Source organism: Mus caroli, chromosome 12, assembly GCF_900094665.2.
Source record: "Mus caroli chromosome 12, CAROLI_EIJ_v1.1, whole genome shotgun sequence".
Taxonomy (NCBI): Eukaryota; Metazoa; Chordata; class Mammalia; order Rodentia; family Muridae; genus Mus; species Mus caroli.
In genome coordinates, this window is record NC_034581.1 from 46446150 (window position 1) to 46470365 (window position 24216).

Sequence of the window (24216 nt, forward strand, 5' to 3'; positions counted from 1 at the left end):
CAAGGCCATCTCTTTCGAATACATCTGTGTCTGTAACAGAATGAGCAAGGAGAAGAGTATCAACACAGATTGTGGCTACTGCATTTTTATGCATTTCTGGGCTCAGAACCAACCCCATTAAATATCACCACAAATGGTTAGGAATGTTACTGAACTGGAAAAAAGGAGACAGTTTCCTCCCACACAAACATCCAATGGGAGTGTTATGATTTTTTTGTTTTGTTTTGTTTTGTTTTGTTTTGTTCTGGGGTAATTCTGGTAGTCATGTAGAGAAATGAGCCTGCAGAGACAGCACAAAACGGAACACCACTCTTCATCGTCAGCTAGAATTGGGCTAACAGCAAAGGCCATCTTTGGTTTTGAAGTGTTGTCCCTTTACCTTGAGGTTGCCCTGATTGCAAAATGCCCACTTCTCTGTTTTATCAAGCAGCAGCAGTCTGCCACCACCGCTGCTATTACGGCATTTCCGGCAACTAGTTTCATTGCAGTTGGAGAAAACACGTTGTTGAAACCCAAAGGAAAATCTGCCACGTTTCCATTCAGACATATGGCAAGGAAAAAAAAAAAAAAAGCTTAATAACCAGTAATCAGAGTCTGCCTTCTCAGGGTGGAAATCTACTGCGGACAAAACAATTTACGGTGTACTGGACGAAAATAGTTCATCGATGTTGTTCTTCGGGAGATAGTAAAATAACTCCTGCTCATCTGATATCCCAAAACCAGGGGGAAAGAGTTCAGATAATGTTAAGATCGATAGAGTCACAAAAGCGGAGTCAGGTAGGAAATACATCTTGAAATTACTGTCTCACTCCCTTAGCACAGAGGCAGCCAGAGGGCCATTATGAGGGCCAGTATTACAACAAGTTTTACTTCAGAGAATCACTGAAATTAAAGACAACAAAGCTGTAATATGTATCCACCTAGCACAGTGATTGCCATGATCAGCAATCTGAAGTGTTTTTCCCTTTCAGAAAATAGACCTCTGATTATTGCTCACTGCTGAAGTAATTCAGGAGCCTGAATCATCAAAATTTACCTTTTAATGTATTTCCAACTGGCATTTGGATATGAATGTGTATTTAATACAAAACTAATTTAAACAAATTAAAGAGGCCTTATTGGAGTCCAGACTTGGGTGTGATGAGGAAATACTCTACTTCTTCATTATGTGTTAGACCCTTTAGCATAGCTTCTCCCCAAAGAATTCCATTCTCAGAATAGTCTCCCTTCCTGCCCATGCCTTGTGATCCCTTTAAGTGAATGTGTACCTCCATCCAAGCTGCCTAGAGAGACACAGAGGACACAACCCTGCAGCAGAGGTTTCCCTGAGTATGCAGTGGGCAGTGGGGTTCTCTGGGCAATAAAAGAAAAAGCGTGTGATTCTTATTTTCACTGGCAGTGAAGAAAATCTGAGTGTTTGAAAAAAAAAAACTGTGCTGGGGTCAACAACGTGTCAAATGAAAATATGTACGATTAGAAGTCAAATCACACTGTTTTGTAAAAATTCTATATAATTTAAAATTCTATATAATGCAGCAGAGTTTGAAACATATCAAGCTATTGCTAATTATTTCCTGATAAAGCCTATCTTCATAGCAATAATCAGCAGTTAACTGCTTGTCTTCCTAGCGTTATTCAGTCCTTAGTAAACCAGAAAAGTCCACATAAAGTTGAGCTCTTGAGATAAAACAATAAAGAGCGACCGTTTATATCTTTAACTCATGTCATGCTGTGGCTCACAAGACGCTTGTTAGTTTTCCTTTATGGATACATTTTATTACCCTTATTCTAATAAGGTGGCATGGTTTCTGACATTTACCCCACAAGGGCAGAGTTTTGCATAAGAAGGCTGCATGTACTTTGTCCAGTGGGCTTTAGTTTTCCAGTATGGTTTAAATCATGCCCAGGAAAAAGGTAGAAAGAGCCAGCTGCACACACTGGATGCTGGTCTTTCTATCCTCAGACTCCAGACTTCATTTCCAGTAGCATTATATAGGTACTGACCTTACGCCTTCCATCCCAAAAAACAATAGAAATACCTTTCATTTAAAACTCATATTTTCCACTTATCTGTTAATAATTTACCTCAACATAACAGTTCAAAACTAATCTTCATTAAACATTAATTCCTCTATGGAAAAATTCATTTATATATTTTGGTTAAAAATCTTAAGTTGTTTATATTTTCTGTGTTCCTTAGAAAACCACTGAGCTTGAGTTGATGAGATGGCTCAGTAGGCAAAGTGCCAGCCCAGCAAGCTTAGGGAGCTGAGCTCATATCTCCACCATCAACTTAAAAGTCAGACACAGCAACCTATCCCTAGTGCTAGAACGGTAAAGACAATCCCTGGAACTAACTAGACAGCCAGTTCAGCTGGACCACTGAGCTCCTGGTTCAGAGCTACTCTGTCTCGAGAAACAAGATGAAGACCAACAGAGCATCACACCTCATATCATCATGTGGCCTCCACATGCAACTGCACGTGTGAGTATGTGCACACACAAGCACAGGCGCACACACACAGGAAAAGGGAAGGAGGGGAGGGGGGAGAGGAAGGAGGAGAGGTAAACAGGAAGAGGGAGGGAGGAGAATGGAGGAAGGGAGGGAGGGAGGGAGAGAGAGAGAGAGAGAGAGAGAGAGAGAGAGAGAGAGAGAGAGAGACTGAGAATCACTGAGCTAGACAGTTTACTTTTCTTAAAAGCAATGGTGCTTGTCTACATCTGTACACATGACTGTCCTCTGGCCTCTTCTATTAAGCTGGTTGATGCATTTTGGAAATAGTCAACCTTATAAAAGCACTTCTCTACCTTGCTAAATCTTATCAAATTATTTTTATGGTATCCTCCTTTCATTTTTCCCTAATAACTAAATATGTAAAAAAAGAATTTAAGAAGAAAAATTAAATTATTAACTCTGTCTTATGTTATTATATCTGTGTTAAGTTCCTAGAGTCTCCTTAAGAAATTTTGGAAGCCTATGTGAGCTAGAATATTTTGGTTTCTAAGTGTTCATGTCATATGTTTTTATTCTCAAGTTTGAGGGCCTTGCTAGTCACTTGTGCAAAAGAAAAGTGCATCCTGGGCCTGTCTGAGGAAGGTCCAGGATTGTCCGGGAAGACAGTGAGAGGGACAGAGAGCAGCAATATGGTCACATGTCACATTTCTTTCCCAGAAAGTTGAAGTGCTGATGGGTTACGTATTCTACCATGAGTCTAATTGGAGTTAACAATAGTCAGGTGCTTACCAAAGACCTTCACAGGCACTAAAAAACGTGTAGGAGAAAAGGTGGGTGAGAATTGCCCCTGGAGTTGTGGTCTGGAAGAGAATGGAAGCCACTGATAATTGTAAGCATACTGTTTTCTCACCAGGAAGGAAAATGTGCAGTTGATGAATGTTTGCCATAAACTGGCTACTGACTTCAGAATATGGAAACAATGAAACAACAAAAGCAAGTCTTGGGACCAATGATGCAACACATACTTGAAGGGGTAGGAAATGGTACGTGTCTGGCTGAATCCAGCAGAGTAGCACTATAGAAACCATTGCTATAAAAGCCAAGGGTGTGCACATTTCCTAGGGTTGCTTGCGGGTTATGCTCAGCTGGCAAATCCCTCCTTGTTCCCTGTTTATGAGACAGCATCAACTGTCACAGTCACATCTGATGCCCCTTCTCATCCTGTGTTCAAGACATCGCCCATACCCATCTGCTCCTCAGTGGCAATGCCTAATGTGACCTTACTTTTCCCGTGTCCTCTGCCAGTTCTCTCTCAGCACTAAGAAGATGTGTCCTCCATATTCCCAGATGTAAACAAAAGTATCTCAGCACTGTTGAAATGGCAAGATGGCTGGTCATAAACTACTTAGCTTGACATTCCAGACCTTGTGAGATATGACCCAAGTGGAACGTCTGTCTCCTTCCTCGCCTCTATGGAAACAGAAATTCCCTTAACATGTTCCTATTGAATGAATTCATCAGATCACTGATCCTTATTCCTTCTGTAAAACATGGCCTCTGTAATCCTGCTTGAATACTGGACTAAGTCACGTTGTGTGTGATTTCTTTTTCCCCATACCAATTAGTTCTATATAGTTGTATATCAACCTTGTCCGAGCTTATTTATGCCAGTTTGATTTGTTCTTACAACTATGTGATTTAATTAAATATGAAAATTGACTTTAAAAACCATGAGTACAGAAAGAAAATTAATCCTAAATTACATGCTCCATTTCAAAATGTCAGTAAGAGATGATGCCCAAGTGTGAATGGGAAGGAAGGTGGCGACAAATGGAGAAGATAAATCCCAGATGTCTCTTGATCTTGCCCCACCTCAACCCTCTCTTCTCATCTCTTGGTTTTGCCTCCACTTCAAACAAAGAAAGCCACCATGTGTGTCACCAGTTTAAATGAGATGTAAAATACTTCATTTGACTCAGAAATGCCAGTTTCAGACTCACACTTCAGGAAACTGGTTTGGGCAGGTATGGTGGGACACACCTTTAATTAAGATATACCATCCAGCACTGTATGGCAGAGACAGGAGAATCTCTGAATTCAAGATAAGCCTTGACTAAAGGCCTATCAAGTTCCAGACCATCCAAGGCTACAGAGCAAAACCTGGTCCCAGACAAACAAACAAATGCCACAGCAAAAAAAGGGAGTAAAGTAAGAAAGTGTTTGACGCTTCAATAAGAGTTTGATAAATAAATGTGTGCTCATACATGTGATAAAATATAGAATTTACATCTGATACTTTCTAATGATCTCCCCACTTTTGCCAGGCTTCCAATTTATGAAGTAGCCATTGGTCCTTAAAAAGATAAATAAACTCAGCTCCTGCTCTGGGCAACCCCGGGTCTTCACCCCTTCCTCTACATTAAATGGACTCCCCTGTGTTGCTTACTCCCCAGCCCTCCAGCACCTAGACAAAGCCTAACCCTTTAGAACATTCCCTTAAAGCCTTCCTTCTGAAATTGGACACCATCACCTGATTTTTCTAATGTCAGTCCTTATGGTACCCTAATCCAATATAATATCCTCAATCTCTTCACCTGTAAATTAGAGATAACATTTGCCTCATAAGTCACTGGAGGATTTAACATATTATACAGTAAGATCAGTTGCTCATGGCTTGAGAAAACAACAGACTCGTCTCCATCCATTGTCCCCTTTTGGAAGTCCACAGATTTTTGCTGTTGATCATGTTTCTCATTCTCTCTTCTGTACTCTCACAGTTTCAGCATGTCGTTGAACCCCCTTAATGGACAACATAATCTAATCTGCTCGGTGGCACAGAAAATGATTTAGGATGTCTCAAATGATCTACATTTTACTTTCTACAGAACTTTATTCAATGGAGCAGACAAGACGCTCAATTACAACTTCAAAGGTACGTGTTCCTCCCTCTCCTTCATCCCCGTTTTCATGTTCATTCTGCTTTCTCCTAAAAATGTTGATGGGTTAGATTACACCTGACAGCAGTCTTGGCAGCCTCTGGAGAATTCCATCTCTGCAATGCAACATGCTCTGGGAAAAAGAAAAAAAATTCACCCGTTCTTCCCCTAAAGGATTGAAATTCTGCATTCTCTTTAGTTGACAATTGACTGGAACATGTTGCAAATAAGTGCCAGGCCTCAATGAGGTGTAAAATCCTGACTGTATTAGCTAGTTATTTAGAGAGATGTGAAGATGCTCTTGCCAACATACATTCAATTTAGGCTTTGGATGCTTTGCGTGATCTCCCAGGCAGCACTTGTTTGAAAATGTTGGAATTTAATTTAAAAGTTTCCTATTTGCTTTTTTGTTCTGATTTTTTTTTTTTTTTTTTTTTTTTNGACCAGGCTGGCCTCGAACTCAGAAATCCACCTGCCTCTGCCTCCCAAGTGCTGGGATTAAAGGCGTGCGCCACCACGCCCGGCTCTGTTCTGATTTTTAAAAGCTGAAACAACTCTTTAGTTCTTCAAAGAAGAGATTCCAGAGCCAATCTTGATATTTGTTTCTAGGTCTACATATTTACATGCAAAATGTGGAGGAAACTGTTCTACCTTGAATTTTTTTTAATGTTTTTACTGTATTCTAATTCTTGTCATTGACCTTAAACTCTCTCTGTCTTAGGATGCTAAAGAGAGAATTCCAATGTTATTTTTGTAGAGCTTGTCTTTTCTAATCCATCCCTTTGGGTTAGCCACATAGATTCATAACTAATTTTATACAAACCGGCTATAAGGTTGCTAAAGGGCATGGAAATGTCTTGCTATTCATTCACCACAGGGGCATATGACAAGACTCACCTAAACCACATACAACCAAGTCTCTCCTTCAACCAGGAAATAAGTATCTATGTTTCTTAATAAAGCCAGTACATATTATCAGAAAATAATATTTAGTATGGTGGCAATGCATGTTTGTTTACATATATAAAGGAGATTTATTATTTCTACTCTCAGGAAGCTCTGAGTATGGTTGCATAATGTTTAGTTGGGGTTACCTAGGATTCATATACTGCACAAGTTCTGAGAAATTGTTTCATAGCTCTGAGAGAGCCAGCCACATAGCCTATCCTATGATAACATTTTATGGGCAATAACTTAGTAGTCTTGGATGCTAAGATGCAAGCATACTTAGAAAAACACTATCTGAACATATTAAGAGAAAAGACATCATCGTAGAGTGAAACTAGCTGAATAAGTAAATGAAGCAACAGGAGAGCTTTCTAGGAGTGCTGGTCACTAAACACACTTACTGCAACTCATCCAGTCTAGTGACTTCAGAAGAAGTCCCTATGTGTGACACTAGCTCAGAGGTTTATCATACCTTCAACAACTCTCTGAGAAAGTCAGATAACATCACTGTGAGCTTCCCCTTTCCCTAAGAAGAAAGATACTGCTCTCTTATTCCAGTCAAGAGTTCTGGTCCATTATGGCCTCATGTGGACTCAATGCAAATAGGCCATTCAGGAGGAAGCCTTGATGCAGGGGAGCAGGAGCCCTGGGTAGAAAGACACACCAGCAGAAGGAGTGATAGTTTGAAGAGAGAGAGAGAGAAAGAGCAATAAGACTAGATGTCTGGGTGCAATATTCAAAACAAAGAGTGGAAAGAGCAGCCGTGTCAATGCTGATGCATTAGTAGATGAGACTGCCCCTGGAAACTTCCAGATCTGCTACGGAATGCATAGGTTTTATAAACAACCATGAGTCCTAGGTGAGGAAGAAATAACTTTCTAAGGTCACATAGATAGACAAATTAGAATTAGACATTATTGAAAAGGTCAAAGTCATACAAACCTTAGATAGTCCACATAATACAATGGCATTCTTTGTATCCAGCAGAAACCTGGAAGACAGGGTCATCTTTGAGAGGATGTTATCAGCATTCTCTTTTTAGAGCTACTTTGAGAGTTACCCCATAGATACATGTGTTTTAAAACATCAGTAAACAGGAAAAATACAAACATACATTTTGTTCCTGTAAAATTATCCCTCTAAGAGATTTTTTTCCCTTATTGCAGTGACTAAAACCTGCCAACACGGTCTGTGACCCATCTACCCTGTATAAACTTTAGTGGTCTAAAAGAACATTGAAAAAAAGTTTTAGGATTATTTTTAGTCTTCCCCATTTCAACCGCTGGGAAGACTAATGACTGAAATTAAGGAAACTAGTTGAACAGTTTTTTAATTGAATATTGTTTCATATGCTTCTACTGTTTATATACAATTTCATGGACTTTAGAACCAACAGACCTGGATGGGAATATCAGCCCAACTATGTGGCCTTTGGATCATGATGGAGCATGTCTCTTCCTCCAAGAAAGACAGAGGGTAACGTAAGATACAGAAATGAGCAAGAAATGAAATACTTTTTAGTGGTTTGGGGGAGGATGCTATACCTTGGAAGTACCGGCCTGCTCCTCAGCAAAACCCTCAGTTGCAATCTCTTGTATTTGCAGGGCTCTGGGAGGTGACGTCTGCTTTCCCATCTGGAGCTGAGGGTAGGAAAACAGATGAATTCCAACTCCTTCTACCTCACTCTTATTGGTAATTTCCATGAAATTATCTTTACTTTCTCCATGTTTCCAGATGGAGAAGTCACTGAATAGCATTCTCTTGTAAGCCAGCCCTACTGTCAACTCTGTTTGGTAGGATTGGTTCTCCTAATATCTATGGGACGTGACATGCAAAGAAGGAACTGAGAAATGTGCTTTGAAAACTGAGTATGATATACATTAACATCTCAAGCAGGAAAATTTCTGTTTACACTTTGCATGCAATTTGCAGGATGTAAATGTCAAAGCAAAATCTTGGCAAAGTTAGCACACAAGTAGTTGGGTTAAACTGAGAGCTCACACAAACCTGGCCACAAAGAATCAATGGGCTATCAGACACACTAAATTCTCTGCATTGTAAATGGCCAATAAAAATCTCATCATCATTGTTCAGTATCAGAGGTCAATGCCCAACTAAGAATCTGCAATGACCTAAACACACACCCCTGAACACTTTGAAAGTTGCAGTTCTCTGACCCACACTAAGTCCCTCTCTCTAAAGTTTACAAGGATAGCATGTTCAGATTGTCTGTAAATAGTTCAAACATTAAGATGCCAGATGAGTTTCCATTTTGTCACAACCATTGGTCAAATACCAAATGGATGTATATGATACCATATACTTGGGACTATATTATGTAGCATTTTGAAATATCATTCCATGTAACTTCTTTTCTTTGTCAGTAATTTTTTCCTGCTCTTTTTTTGTTGAGTTTGGAAGCACAGTAAAGTCCTAGAGTTTAAAGAACTCTTGATTAGCTTTCCTGTCTGCCCACCTTACTCCCACATACCATTTACAAGAAGAAATCTCGAAGTATCTCTCGATAGCTTCCTCTCAGATCTAATCACGTTTGTACCTGGAAACACTGGAAATGCTTTATATTTATTCTGACTGTCTTGGCAAGGAAGAAGACCTCTTGGTTTGCAATATCCTCAGGCCCTCAAAAGTAAGGAATCTGTCATAGCTACTCAGCAGATGACAGGTCCAAGACCACCGTAGGTCACAGAAAAATGTAAAAAATCCAGCACGGACAAAAAAAAAACAAGGCACAAACTCAAAATAAAAAAGGACCAGTGTTTAGCTCAATGGTAGATTGCTTGCCAAGCATGGGTGAGGCACTAGATCCAATTCCCAAAAACAGAGATGGAGAGAGAGGCAGCGAGAGACAGAGTCAGAGACAAAGACAGAGAGACAGAGAGACAGACAGACAGACACAGGCAGGCAGACACAGACAGACAGACAGACAGATAGACAGACAGACAGACAGACAGACAGACAGACAGACAGACAGACAGACAGACACAGAGAAAGGAGGGAGAGAGTTTATCATAACTTCCACAGTCTTTACTTAATGCTACCTACAGTACGATCTACTTGACTTATATTCCTTTCTTCAACCACCTCAAGGATAAAAACATGATACTTGTGCCTGTATCTCTGTGACATAACATGATTGTGACCTACAGACAATAGTCGAGAAACACTTAGTAAGCGAATAAATGCATCTATGAATAAGCGCAGCTCCTGGTCCTCTTCCACTACTTTTCTGAAGTCATCTTTTTTGCTTTCTTCTATTTTAAATTACGAACATTTCACAGGCTTTCAATGAGGACTTGGAAAGCTCACTAGGACCCCTCAGACAACATTTCTCTGTGTTTCAGAATGTGTCTGCTTCGCATGACAGTCCAGATGTCAGCCTTTCCACATTTCCCTAGAATTACCTTGAGTGGAATATGTCCCTCCCGTGTAGTTCCAAACCCTCTATCTGGGCAGGCAGCTCTGTTGTTTAGCTAACTGTCGGTGTTACGCTGCTGTATTCATAAAGGATTGTCAGCACCGCGCGGTATTATTATGCAAGATCATTTGCTCATGTAAAGACACATTCAACCTAGCAGTTGCTTTGTCTCTTGTCAAGGGAACTGTGTGCTGCTACGTTAGAAATCAGAGTTTGCAGCGTCAACCTGCTGCTGCTGTTTCTGCTACGCACTTTGAAAGACTCAACAATTTATGCTTGTTTCCTTGTTTTTCTTCTCTGGTAAAAACTTAGCCACTATCCAAACAGGATTTTTTTTTTCAGTGCCAGGAAGATAATATCCCCTGGGCAAGGGTCACTTCATGCAAGGTTGTCTACGAGGGGCCTGAGCTTGGGGCTTTATTGTCAGCACCTAGGCCCAGGGCACTGCCGTGTGCCACAGAGACTCTCTGTCCCTTTCCACCCAGGCTTCTCGGCTGGCATCCAGGGCTTTGTCTCATTTTGTAACCTTCCTCTAGGCTTTGTTACAGATGCCTTCTCCAACATCAGCTTCTTATTTGAAACATCAGCTACTTGTTGCTCAAATTTTCAGAAACCTGACCTGATAGCTAGACAAAAGTGTTCCCTATCTGTATACCACAAAGTCCCTCTGTCACACTGCACAGCCCCATGGGGAGGCTAATTGGTTATCCAGTCAGACCTACAAAGGTGGCTTGGAACACAGTACACAGTGGATACAGGATAACCCCATTATAGAAGATAAAGCCACTGAAAGAAAAACAAAACTCGCGTTGCTACCTCTGTTTCCCTTAAGATTTTTCTCTCTCCACCAATCCTGCCTTACTTCCCTAACCAGTCCTGAAGATGTGAGGCTCACACTAGGAAAAATAAAAAGACCAGATTTAAAGAACCAAAGGGCTTTTAGGGAAAGTTGAGTTTGCAAACCGGAGAAGGTGTGAATCATGGCCAATCAAATTTCTCCTGCCCAGTGTAGGGGTATATCTTACTTTTAAGAAGTAGGGATTGAGGGACTAAAGAAGTAGTCTAGCTATTAAGAGTACTGTGTGTTCTTCCAAAGGTCCTGAGTTCGATTCCCAGCAAACACATGGTGGCTTACAACCGTCTGTAATGGGACCTGATGCCCTCTTCTGGTTGACGCTGTCTTTTGTTATGCAGGCATACATGCTAATAGAGTGCTCATATATATAAATAAATAAATCTTAAAAAGAAGAAAGGAGGAGGAGCAGGCATTAAAAAAAAACTCTATTTTCCTATAGTAAGCCCCTTCAACAATTTTATTATGGTCTGTTAGATATTATAGTAATCATTTTCTTCAAGATGTAGTTTGTGGTAAATATTTTAAAGTTTACTCTGATGCAAGTTTTCTGGCAAAAAGAAAAAAAAACCTGTAAAAAGGCATCCTTTTGACTCCAGAGCCACAGTACACGATTCAGCCACACCTCGGTGGCCTCGTGCTCTGCATTCAGGGATCTCTTCCTGGCTTCCCAGGTTTGTTCCTGTCTCAGATTCCATAGATTTAGCTAGAATAACAACCAGGTTGCCTACCTCAGAAGTCATCTTTCTGCCTACATATTTCATGTATCCAATGGACCAGTGATTCCTAACCTTCCTAATGCTATGATCCTTGAATACAGTTCCTTGTGTTATGGTGACAACCCCCCCACCCCCCACAACTATAAAATTATTTTTATGGCTACTTTATAACTGAAATTTCCCTACTGTTATGAATCATAATGTGTCTGTGTTTTCTAATGGTCTTGGGTGACCCCTGCGAAAGGGTCATTCCACCCACAAAGGGATTGCAACCCACAGGTTGAGGACCACTGCAATAAACAGATTTTATATCATGTTTTGTTCTATCTCATGGAAAGGCTAGAAATTTACAGATATGAAAACTTTGTCTCCACACGTGCACATAAGAACAGGTGGTATTCAAAAGAATAAGTATGAAGTTTGAGTCTTTTTAGTACAGAAGTACAATCAGGGAGGCTGAAGAGATGGCTAAGTGCTTCAGAGAGCCTCCTTTCAGCCCCGGAGGATCCAATGCCCTCTTCTTCCTTCTGAGAGAACTGCACTCACTTGTGCATACACACACTTCAAAAACTAAAAAGGAGGATAGCAGGAGCCTTACTGCCACTATTCCTGCAGTTCAGTTCAGACATTGAGGTTTCCACAGGTCATGATACTCATCTACATATAATACCGATGTATTGTTGTTTCTTTCTTTCTTTCTTTCTTTCTTTCTTTCTTTCTTTCTTTCTTTCTTTCTTTCTTTTTTCTTTCTTTCTTTCTTTCTTTTTTGTGGCAGCTATGGGCTTGCCACTAAAAATCTTTAATATATATATATATATATATATATATATATATATATATATATATATGTGTGTGTGTGTGTGTGTGTGTGTGTGTACACACACACACAAACACACATAAAGAAAATGCAAGTTACATGATGATTTTAAAAATGTTACCAATGAAATGGGGAGGGGTGGTGCTTTACAAGACAGGCAAGAATGTGAAGTAACAAATGTGCATGTATTTTACAACCTGGAGAGCTAATTGACAACACCTCCAACAAAAGACCCAAAAACTTTCTGTTAAACTTCAGAATGGATGTACTGGGGCTGGAGACAGAGCTCAGCTCTTTCCAAGGGTCCTGATTCAATGCCCATCCCTACACAGCAGCCCATCACTATCTGTAACTCCAGTTCCAGGACACCTGATGCCACCTAGACCTTTTTCTGGCCTCCATGGCCATCAGACCTACACATAATACACAGACATACATGCAGGTAGACACCCACACATGTAAAAATGTATTAAAATTTCTAAAATTAAAAACACCTGCCTAAATAGACCATATCCTATGGCCTGGTAACTTTATGTCCTATGTTTAAATTAACACAAGTATAAAAAAAAAATGTGTGCTTAAAAATACTTGCTGAAAGGAGCTAAAGGGGTCTACAGCCCTATAGGAGGAACAACAATATGAACTAACCAGTACCCCTGGAGCTCGTGTCTCTAGCTGCATATGTATCAGAAGATGGTCTAGTTGGCCATCATTGGGAAGAGAGGTCCCTTGGTCTTGCAAATTTTATATGTCCCAGTACAAGGGAACACCAGGGCCAAGAAGTGGTACTGGGTGGGTAGGGGAGTGGAGGGGGGTCTGGGGGACTTTTGGGATAGCATTTGAAATGTAAATGAAGAAAATACCTAAATTATATATATGTATATATATATATATATATATATATATATATATATATATATATATATATACATAATACTTGCTGAGTATGTGCTGCCATCAGGTCCAAGATCACAGGCTTGGACCGAAGTGGGAGCTCTGTGGTACCCCGGATGCATGAGTTCCAGCCCTCATATAACTCGTCGAGATCAAAGCTTCTCCATGAAACGGCACCTCTAAGTTATCTAAAGGGTGCCAGGCACCTCACATGGATGACTATGAGTCGCTCCTTGCAATGATGAAAATACTATTTAAAAAAAATAGTACCCTATATTATTTATAAGAGCAAAATATATGAAAATTTTCAATTATCTACCAATCAAGGAATTGGCTAAACAAAATTATGTCTATTCATATGAAGTATAATAGTCATTAAAATCATCAGATCAATCTATACTGGGAATCAAGATATACAATGAAAAAAAGTCAAACTCCCTCAGCACTAATCTCATGATGGATATTATGTATGTTGCAGTTTAGATCTGGATACTAAATGTACCCCCACCCAAAGACCTATATACGTTCATAAAAGACTTTGTCCGCAGGATGGGACCATTGAAAGGTGGCGAGACCTTTAAGAGATGAAGTCTAGTGACACAGAAGGAGACAGAAACTCCAGCCTTCTTCACTCTTTTTTATATTTTTTACCTCTCCTTATACCTTTACTCAACCTGACCATAAAGAAAGTAGATTCACTCTGCCGTGACGCACTTGTCTCCCTTGAGCCCACAGCCATAATGCCAACCAATTAGGGGCTAGAACAGCCAAAACTGTGAGTTCAAACAAATCTTTGTGATTTGTAAGTTGATTATCTCAGGAACTTGTTCTCATGGCAACAGACTCATTAACAAAATTGTATTATTGTCCATATGTGAAGAAAACAAAATGATATATTTATGTTTAAAAAGAACAGAGAAAAATAATATAAACCAAAAATATTAATAGCAAGTTATCTATAGGGAGTGGAGTAAGTTAATATTTTAAATTTTCTTCTATCATGAATTTCTGTGACATTTAACTCCTGAGAATGACCTGCAATTGCTCTTATAATTAATAACAAATGTTACTTTTAAAAGAGTAAAAGTAAGTCAGATAAGTGATGTAATCCTTCTCAATGAACCACCTAACCAAACAAAAGAAAGTAACGCCTGTGTTCCTGTCAACTCCTAGAGAAAGAGCTGTGTCAAGATGAAATGTTCTAGTACAAGAGAAAATAGACTGTCTGGTCCTCTGCCTCAGCTCGGGTCTGATTTCTCTTTCCCTATATTGGCTATGTAGTGCATGGGAAGAAAAACCCAAGAATAACAGAACTATATATAATACATATGAACATTTTAAAATATCTCTCCTGAAGAGATTGAATTTACTGATCTAGCTACCTGCTTCTAAACTGGTAGTCATAATTTTCAGTTACACATATTAAGGACTGCTCATACAATTTCATCTTCGGGTTCTCAAAACCTAGTTTATAAAGCACACAATAAATATCTACTGAATGCATAAGTGAAGCTGGCTGTCACTCAAATACATCTCCCTTTATGTCTGAGTAGTTAACCTTACACATCTTCCATTTTCAGTGCTGAGACCAGGGGCAAGCATGGTGAGAAGAGATAAAACCAGAGGGATTTTCTGGCAATGGGAGTTTTAGAGATAGAAGACTTCATGAAATTACTAATGTGAACTGGGTTCTATGAGGAAACCATCTAGGAGAAAGTAAGTAGGTGATTAGAGTCAGGATTGAAAAACCACATCTTCCAATCATTCCTCAATTTCCCTTCATGGCATTCCCACAGAAGTGTAATTACTTAGAAATACTGGCCTTGAGTTGCCCTTCCCTACAGAGAAGGTAAGGATGGCAGAGGGTGATAAAGGTTTATTCCTCTAGTAATAATGTTCCCTTATATGTGTATTTCTTCATTTGTGTTGATGTTTTCTCCCAGTATTTACAACCTAAGTAGCAGACACTTGGAGTATTTAAAAGTGGCCTTTTATGGATCTGTTCTGCCTTCTTTTCCTCTGATCACATGATCAAAAATGAGTATATATCATTAGGGATGTCATTTTCTTAATTCTTCCTAGGGAAAAAATTAAGAGAAAATAATACAAAGCGTTTTCTTTTCTCAAACTATCAACTCAATGAGACGGCCATGATGGAACTGGAAGCCTGGCCTTCTTAACACACCTCCTTCCATCATCTTCTGCCCATTCGGACACATTCCCTCCTAGTCATTACTTAATAGCACTCCTTCTGCCTCCACCATAGCAGCACTTATCATACTAGAGAAGATGTGTCAAAGCAAAATAAAGGTAAATGACTGGAAATGAAAGATGCAAGCTGAGCTTGGCACACAGGCTATGCCAGCCAAGGAGGAGGAAGAGATCTCCGAACAGTGGTAGAAATTTTACTTAATGTGGTAGCAAATGTGAGTCTGTCATAATACATTAGATTTTTTGAAACCTTATTAAACAGCTGATTTTTTTTTTTGAGACCTGGTATTCCTCCCCACCCCCACCCAGATCCTGATCTATCTAAAGCAGGCAAAAGGATGATTGAGTCAACAGTGTATCTTTCAGTTAATCCAACCCAGTTAAGTTTTTCCCTGTTACCATGTTCCATAAGGGCAACCCCACACTGGCAGTTTGTTGTTAATTACATTTGATGTGCAGTAACACAAGAGAGCTAATTAACTTGCATCATAAAAGCTTTATTTACTGTGACAAATTAAACAAACTCATAAAGTGTTCAGCCACAATGGATCTCAATTATCATGCAGTCCAAGTAATGTGCTACAAACATATTCTCAGGCCTCTCTCAGGTATCACTGCAGCCTTACAATCCTATGAACATTGCAATTAAAAATGGGTCTTTTAATGAATAAAACTAAAGTCAACTGCCATTTGCTTTGCTTTCTTTGGTATGTGTAAGTATAAACATGTGTGGATATGTGTGTGTTCTCTAAGGTACAGAAGCTAGATATGTTAGTCAAAATCCCCTTCCTTCCTTCCTTCCTTCCTTCCTTCCTTCCTTCCTTCCTTCCTTCCTTCTATCCTGATATCAAAACCTAGGTCTTCCATGTGTTAAGCACATGTTGAATAATTAAGCCATACCTCTAACCCGTATTTAATTTTCTAGCCCTTGCTTACTTCACAAGTCAATAGAAAAGTCTTAGACTTCAAATAAAGAAGAAAGAAGTCTTATAAACCCAAAGAAGAAAAGGTAGATTCTAAAGTCTATATTCTGTATTCAACGTAGCTTTCTAAAACCAAGCATGCCAAATTCTCCTAGACAGTGTAGAGTCCTTACAAATACATTTCAGCTCTGGGAAAACTCAACTGCTAGAAGTATACAGCAACACCTTCCATTGATAGTAAACTGAGAAAATAAGGTTTGTCTATCAGTAGAATTCAGTAACCAGACTGAATGTCTTTGGAGTAAGATCTCCTGTTGTTTTGGAAAACACTAGTCATTCATCACACCATGCTTTACAGAATAGAGCCTGGGATTAATTTATCAGCATACAGTATTTAGAAAAATATTTAAGCTACTGAGACACTATTTCCTACTTTCAAAATGTAAATAGCATGTAAAACAGCGTTTATAAACGATAGCCACTGTGGATTAGCATAAAGTAGTATATTGTGGTGGTTGTCTTCATGAACATTTGTTGAAAGTCTCAGTACTAGAACACGATGTTTTCAGGCCAATAACTAACAAAGAAGAAGAGCATTTTAGAGGGCAGTGTCCTTCTCTACATGACAGCTTGGCCATACCTGTATCTCAGGAGTAGGTTTGTGAGAAGAAACACTGAGAAATGAGGGGGAAATTAGGTGACTATTTTTTTGTTGTTGTTTAAATAATCTCACTGATATTTTTGATCTTAGCCACCCTTGTAGAATCCTCCAAAACAAATAAAAGTGTAAATGTTGCCTAAGAGTTGATTATCACTGGGAAAAAAACCCTGAGCTTGGCAAGAAAGGGTCTCTACAAAATCAATCCAGAGACCACATTTGGTCCTTTTCTGCTTAAGCATCCAAGAAATGACTGGCATGTTTGTCACCTTCAAGGAAATGGCTGGTGTGTCACCTTCAAGACAGGGTGCCCCAGCTGCCCACTTCTTGCCTGTTGACATTTATGAATTATCTGAAAGTCTGTAGTTAAGATTTTTGAGTCATTCTGTCCCTAAAAGATGTTGTCCTCTTTCTACCTAACTGGTGTTTTTGTCTTCTGGACAGACATTGAGCTCCCATGAAAAGAAGCTCACCAATAAAGCCTTGTTTTTGACAATAGGTCACAGCAGGGGCTGGGAAAGAAATCACAGTAGGAAAGGCAGCTGAGTGTGGGCATAACAAAATGCCCTTTATTTACAGCAGCACAGCCTATAATATGCAATTTCAACACCGAGCTCCACCAGAGCAAGTTGAACAGACCGCTGGTTCTCTAATGAAAACTCTGAATGATTCCAAAGGTCTAGGGCCCTTTGCACTGGGTGACCATTATGTACTAAGAAGGCAGTGTGAGTATTTCCACCTTAGAATATGCATAGAAACCAATTTCACCCTTCCGCCTCTGCCACCATGTCCTGGCCAGGACATGACAGCTCACAACCCTCACATCAGTCTCCTGAAAGAAATGATGACAGAAGGCAGAACAATCTTGTTTTCATTTCCTGACCTCTTTGTAAACTGCATCTCGCTTAAACATCTCCCACAGACCTACACTTCATGGGCAGAATCCATTTGTCTCCCCCATCCCCGGGACAATTAGGAGATAACATGAAAACAAAGACTGAAAACAGAAATAAAATCTTAAATAAATCACTTATACAAATGAAGAGATACAACTAGCCATACTGAAAAATCTTCCTGCCTAGTTTACATGGAACAATCCCATCATTCACTATCGCATCAGGAAAGATAGGCACATAAGAGGCTGACCGATTTATTACAAACAGGCCTTTTTATGCTAGTCTGATTGCAGAGATGTTACTATAACTGAGAATTCTGAAGAGGACATTAAAATACAGCTACAATGCCAAATGGAGTGGTTGAATTCTTACAGCTTTATTCAGTCTGAGCATGGCATTCCCTTCCTCGTGTGGAAGTCCATGGGTGGCCATTAAATCAAACTGAGCCTCTTACAAGCCTATTCATATTGACCAGAGTATGGTGGCTCATTTAGCCAATTCTGCAAGTGCATATTGCAAAGGGATGGAGGGGGGGTAAAGACCCTCTAACACTGCTCAGAGCTTCTTTGATTACAGTCCTCCCTGTGGGACTCAGGTGTTACTCACCCCACCCCCATCGCGAATGTTAAGAAATTCCAAGCCACGGGAATGATGACAGCACATTTCTTTCTGCTCACTTTGATTTGAATGGCAAAACTTCAAGAACATCCAATTCCCTCTGATTCTGCTTCTTAGCCCAAGACTTGCTGTGAGTCTCTTGTGAAGATGCACGTTGCTGACTTATTGGGAAACTGAAAGAAAACGCCAAATACTGGACGCTACCCATGAGTTTATAAGGCTTTCCATCCTGGCTGAGGTGGGAGCTAGCAAGGCTTCCTTCCAAAATTCAAAGTTAGACAGTTCTCTCTTCCTGAAACTTCCTTGTGGGTAGAAACTGAGATGTCCCCACTCTTAGTTTACAATTCTACTAGAGTTATATTTTGCTCTACAACTCCACTGAAATGTATTTCTGATGAAGTCTTGGAGTAGAACAGGAAGTATTCAAGTTCAACCCAGAATAACGGCGAGGAACAGCACACAGGACTTGCCTACGGCCATTTGGAACTTCTTTGAAGATTGTCAATGAATCTGTGATTCATCAGCAACACCTTGAGTTCATGAAATTGTAGTGAATTGAGTATCAAATACACTATCCCAGAGAATGTTATTTATATTTGACTTTACCAAAAAAAAAAAAAAAAAAAAAAGGAGGGGGAGGGTGGGACTGTAACACTATAACAATAATTTTCTTATGAGGTTCTAGAACTGACTCTAAAAGCAGACAGAAAACCCACTTAAGGAAGAAAAAAAAAAGTTCAGCACCCACACACGTGTCTACTTCTTTGTAAAATACTTATTTAATTTCGTATATGCTTATTAAAAGTTGGCCAGTAACCAAACTGCAAAATATTTTACAACAAATAGCCCCCACTAGATCATCTGAGGCACGGATTTTTAACACGTATTTTTACAGGATAGTCAAGCCTTCTGAGGTTGGGAGTGATACAAATTCCACTATAGTAAGGACACATGTCACACTGGAACTGATACGAGAGATGAGGTACCATGTGTACGGACAGCATAGTATAGGGTGCTTAATTGTAATGGCAAGCACACAGTCCCTCTTGTGCTTCAGGCTCATACCACTGCTAAATTACAGTGGTATTTCCCTTTATAGTGTTATGAAATAAACTGCAAGATCTCTAAGCACACACATTTTGTTTGGTTCCTAAATCAGACAAATGTTTTCCCCATCCCAGCCCCCAAGAGCTGAGCACACAAAAGCATTCCATTCAGCAACAGGCAACTACAGTGTTCCCCTTTCAGGTCCTTGGAAAAGCTTTCAGAGCTCCATCCGGCTTTAAGCCTGTACGGCTCAGCCAGCGAGGTGTCCGCGAGCGCCTCCTTGTGGCGAGAAGGACGGAGCCTCCACTTACAGCACCGCTCTCTCCCACCCTGTGCAGCTGGCGTCTGCCCAGGCCAACCCAGGGGGCGGAGGAGAAAACACTCTTGCCTGGTGCTGCCCCGATAAATATCTGATGTCTTGGCTCTCCTGGAAATCCGAGACACTCCATTCTCCTAAGAGGGGTAGGCACTATGGCCTTTAACTCAGCCTCTATTCTCCACCGAGCCAATGGCTCATTCCTATCCAAACTAAAGCTTGTTTGTACCATGACACTAATAAATGTGCCTGGATGTGGTTCCGACTTCCTAGCCGTCGGTGTTACTCAAATACAGAGTAATTATAACTGGATTCTTAGCGTTTTTTTAAGTCTCCTATAACATTTAAATTAGACTAAATTCAGCTGTTTGAGTGCCCTCTGACAATGTATTTTCTCTCAGCTCGACGACTGTTTTATTGCTCCATACGCACTTGACCTAATCGACAACATCCTGCACTCTGAAATGTTTATACTGTTAAATGAATTTTTAATCTAACTTTTACAGCATTCAATTTCAGTTTCATCAGCCATCCACAGAGCAATATCTAATGTTTTAAAATAATCTAGACAGTTAAAAGGAGGGAGGGGGAGGGGGAAGAATCGCCGTGTTATGAAGCAAATGATTAATTAAAGCAAATTAGATTCTGGCAGCTCTTGCTATCATGGTGCATTCCCGACCAGACTAATAAATCTTCGTTGAGAATGCGCTTCCGTGAGGTTCAAGAGTCACCTGGGAAAGGACATTATTGACTAATACATTTTACTGTTAGTTTTATTTGTTCCTGCTTTATGGACTAATAACGAATATTTTTCAAACAGAGTGCATCCATGAGTCTGCTTCTGCTCTGTCTGTAAGGGTGGGTTCGAGGGAGGCTGAGAAGCTAGAAAAGTTCTATGTGATGGAAGTCAGTTATGGCAACTGAGACAGCTAAGATGCCGGCAAACAGCAATAAGTCCGAGGACCACGGCACCACGCCAGCCTGCTGCAACAGTGACTGGGGAAGATCCTGAGATTTCTCTGCACCCTGCAGCTTGATGGGAGCCTCTCTCCTCTCCTGTTTGAGAGGTTTGCCTTCTCCCTATCCTAATAGCTGGCATCTCCTCATTGGGGCAACTAACAGCTCTCTAAATCCAGCCAAATGCTGCTGCCATGCTCACTGCAGTCTTTGCCGTTTCTGAAGGCACAGAAGGGAGAAATTGACAGCCATTTCAAGAAAGGGTCCATATATGTGCCTTTGATTTAGGTTGCTCACAGTATTGCCATTTAAATCAACCTTTAATAATTTCTAATATCAACTGTTGCAGGGTTTGTTTTTTCAAATTCATACTTGTGGTTGCCTAATTTGTATGTTTTAATATGTGTTTCCTGCAACTTTCTGTCTGCTTTACCCCTGGCTTGGATCATTTCTGCCCAGATCTCAGCAAATGCCTGTGTAAACCTTAAGGGCTGTTCTCTGTGGCCTTCACTCACTGCATGTCACACTGCCTAAAACCCATCAAGACAAGGCAAAGGCTTATTTGAAGTCTATGGTGTTGTGACAGCGAGAAAACAGTTTTAAAACAATGGTGTGCATACCCAGAATACATTTATCTTGAGATTTATTAAATGAGGGGGAGGGGAGGCCATAAATCTCCAGAGTACATTTTTAGATTGCAATAAATAACCACACAGCATTAAATGTTTGTGCTGACTTTTAAACTGTGCCCCAAGAATCTCCAAAATACAGCCGAGTGCATTAATATACCGGAGACCCTTCAGGCTTCCATGTGTATTGAACCTCCACCTCCTGCCATCACTCGGCTAATTTTGATTACAGAGTAAATTGGCTATAGAAGAAAAAAAAAACCCCACAAATTTAAATATATACAAATAAGTATTCTACTGTGTTCCTTTTAAGAGCAGATTGTGAAGTGAGCTACGATTACCCATCAAAGTGATTTCCTGGGCCCACCACCTCATCCCTCTCCCATCCTCCACCTCTGAGCTTGTCTCTCTCTGGCTTGGGCTCCCTTTCAGCTTTCTGCAGCAGAGATTCCTGGTGCTGTGCAGAATGGAAAGCAGCCTGCGGCTCTGCTCTGCGTGCAGCTCATCCCCTGGCCACAAGCAGGGCTTTTGCAGACAGTTTAAAAACGATCCGGTATTGCATGAGTTAAAAAAAATTCCCCCTGGAAAAGCTAATTATTGCATGCAGATACTTCTTTGTGTGATCAAGGAGGGGACAATTTAATAGGCTCTGTAATACAACCAAGAACAAAATTGCTTTAAAGGAAGTCTCTTGTTGAGTGACAACTCTGTTGCCTGAGCCAATTAGGTCCCAATAAAGAGTGTTGAATTGGCTCCTGCTTTCTCATTAATTATGTTCTGTCACAGACATGGGGCTTGATTTAGCAATTTTGTATTACATTAAGATACTGAAAGGCTGGGAACAAATGGCTCGCTCTGATAATAGGCATTCTCTCCACGGTGTGACATTTACTATCCAGCTGTCCGTAAGGCAGCCTAGCACTTCAGTTCAGGGGCTTATTTGTCATTGCTTCAAAGGGACACTCAGCTTTTCACAAAAAAAGAAACAGAGAGGCTAATAGATAGGACAAAATGTACCGCTGATAAGCTTTATTAGAGATGGGACGCTAGGGTTTTGCTAACAAGCTCATCCGTTGGGACTCAGCCGAGTTTGCTGCCAATCATCCTCCACACAAAGGCACACTAGTTAACAAGGAGAAATGAATTACAGACACTTATTCTGCCGGTGGGATCACAAATACACCAATCTGTGAAAGAGGCACAAACTCCAGAGACAAACTACATATTTGTCAATAACCTCCTAGAAAGAGCCCTAGTAATGCTTTGAAGACCTTTGATTTCGCATCCCTCTAAAATACATGTATAGGAAATGTTTTCGTTACCATGACATTCTTTCTTTGTTATTTGTACAAATTTTCATCACATTAGAAATAGAAAACCAAGGAGGTCTGCAAATGTTTTAGTGGGTCTCTAGACACTACTTTTCATATCCCCCCACGGGGAGCTCATGCATTGGTTATTTCATTAAGGCCAACAGAAAATTAAATCTTTAAGCTTTAGGTTTGAGCAAAAATCCAGCACCACATTAAGTAATCTATAATTCTGAATGTATTGTGTTTACAGAGTCCAAGAATAGGATTGGTGACCAAGTGGAAACAGAGTACCTTTGGTCAAACAATTAGATGACATTTTAAGTTGAAAATATGTACACACACACATACACACACACGCACACATACATATGTACAAAATATATCCATATAAACCTGAATTAATATCTCTATGCAGTAAATATAGCAAAGCATTTTATACACTGTATTTAGGAGCCTAAGCTAAAAGTCTCTGGCTGTGCCATGGTCAGCATTTTTGCTACCTGTGTTATTTTTTAAAATCTCCTAAAAATACGACCCAGAGCAGTATCTGTTGTTGATTTTTTTTAAGCCAATAACCTTCAACTCAAGCTTATCCACTGACCACATGAGGTTAATCAAATCTGAAAATGTCATGTTCAGATTAATTACAAGACCGCTTTCCACCACAGTTCCTGGAAACAGTGCTGGGTTCATCTGATTGCAAGCTGCATCAACCCACTCAATTTAGCCTCCCCACCACCTTGGATGAAAGAACCTGAGGCTCAACGGCAGTAGAGATAAAGGACAGGAGAGTAGAGAAATGCTGTACGCATGTCTCTTATCCCACAGAAGTTGAAGGTATGTGTGAAGAACTACTGGAATCTAGCTCAACTTCTGAGAGGGGCTTTACTCCACCTCTCCAGATTCCCTGCCAATGACAAAACCCCTAAGAGAAGCCCCAAGGTGCCTCGGAAGGAAACCCTGCCCTCCTGGTAGCCCCGCCCCCTTCTTACCTCTATTCACTTTCCTTTCTCTTGACTCTGGAATTATTGCCTTATCTTTCTTTGTTGAGTGATTATTACTCCAGGGAAAAGATGTCAAGAGGCAGAAATGGAGGATACCACTAGTTTTAGTAGTTTATGTGACATATCCTTTTGTGGCTTTGGCTCTTATCTGCAAAAAACTCTTAACGCATGCAATCTCCAAAACTTTCCCTGATTTGTGAGTATTAAAATAAAGCTTGGTAAGGCACATTCCAACTATCTGCTTCATTTTGAAATGAGATCACAAGCTAGAGAGATGCTCGGTGGGTAGTGTGCTCACTGTTCAGGTGTGAGGACCTGGACTCAGACCGCAGAACAATGTAAAAGGCAGGGGCAATGACCCGGGCTTATAGCCCTCGTGCTGCGAGTGAGGCGACGTAGAAATAGGCAGATCTCTGCCACTTGCTTGCCAAAGCATCTTAGCCAACTAGTCAGCGCCAAGGCCAGGGAGAGATTCTGTCTCAAAAAAATAAGATGAATGACTGAAGAAAACATCCTATGTCGATCTCTGGCCTCTAGACATGTATGCACAAGCATACACATAGAAAGGAAGGAAGGAAGGAAGGGA

At 40.3% G+C, this 24216-nt stretch overlaps 1 long non-coding RNA gene across 1 annotated transcript in view; it reads right to left on the reverse strand.

Moving 5' to 3' along the window:
• Positions 1 to 5329: 5329 nt before the first annotated feature.
• The window catches only part of LOC110306476, a 19362-nt gene continuing 475 nt past the window's right edge, over positions 5330 to 24216 (reverse strand). The window contains exons 2-6 of the long non-coding RNA XR_002379289.1: positions 23619 to 23788; positions 7884 to 7979; positions 7738 to 7797; positions 7282 to 7330; positions 5330 to 5524 (exon numbers count right to left, since the gene is read on the reverse strand). This is a non-coding gene — a long non-coding RNA (uncharacterized LOC110306476). The remainder of the gene's footprint in view (positions 5525 to 7281; positions 7331 to 7737; positions 7798 to 7883; positions 7980 to 23618; positions 23789 to 24216) is intronic.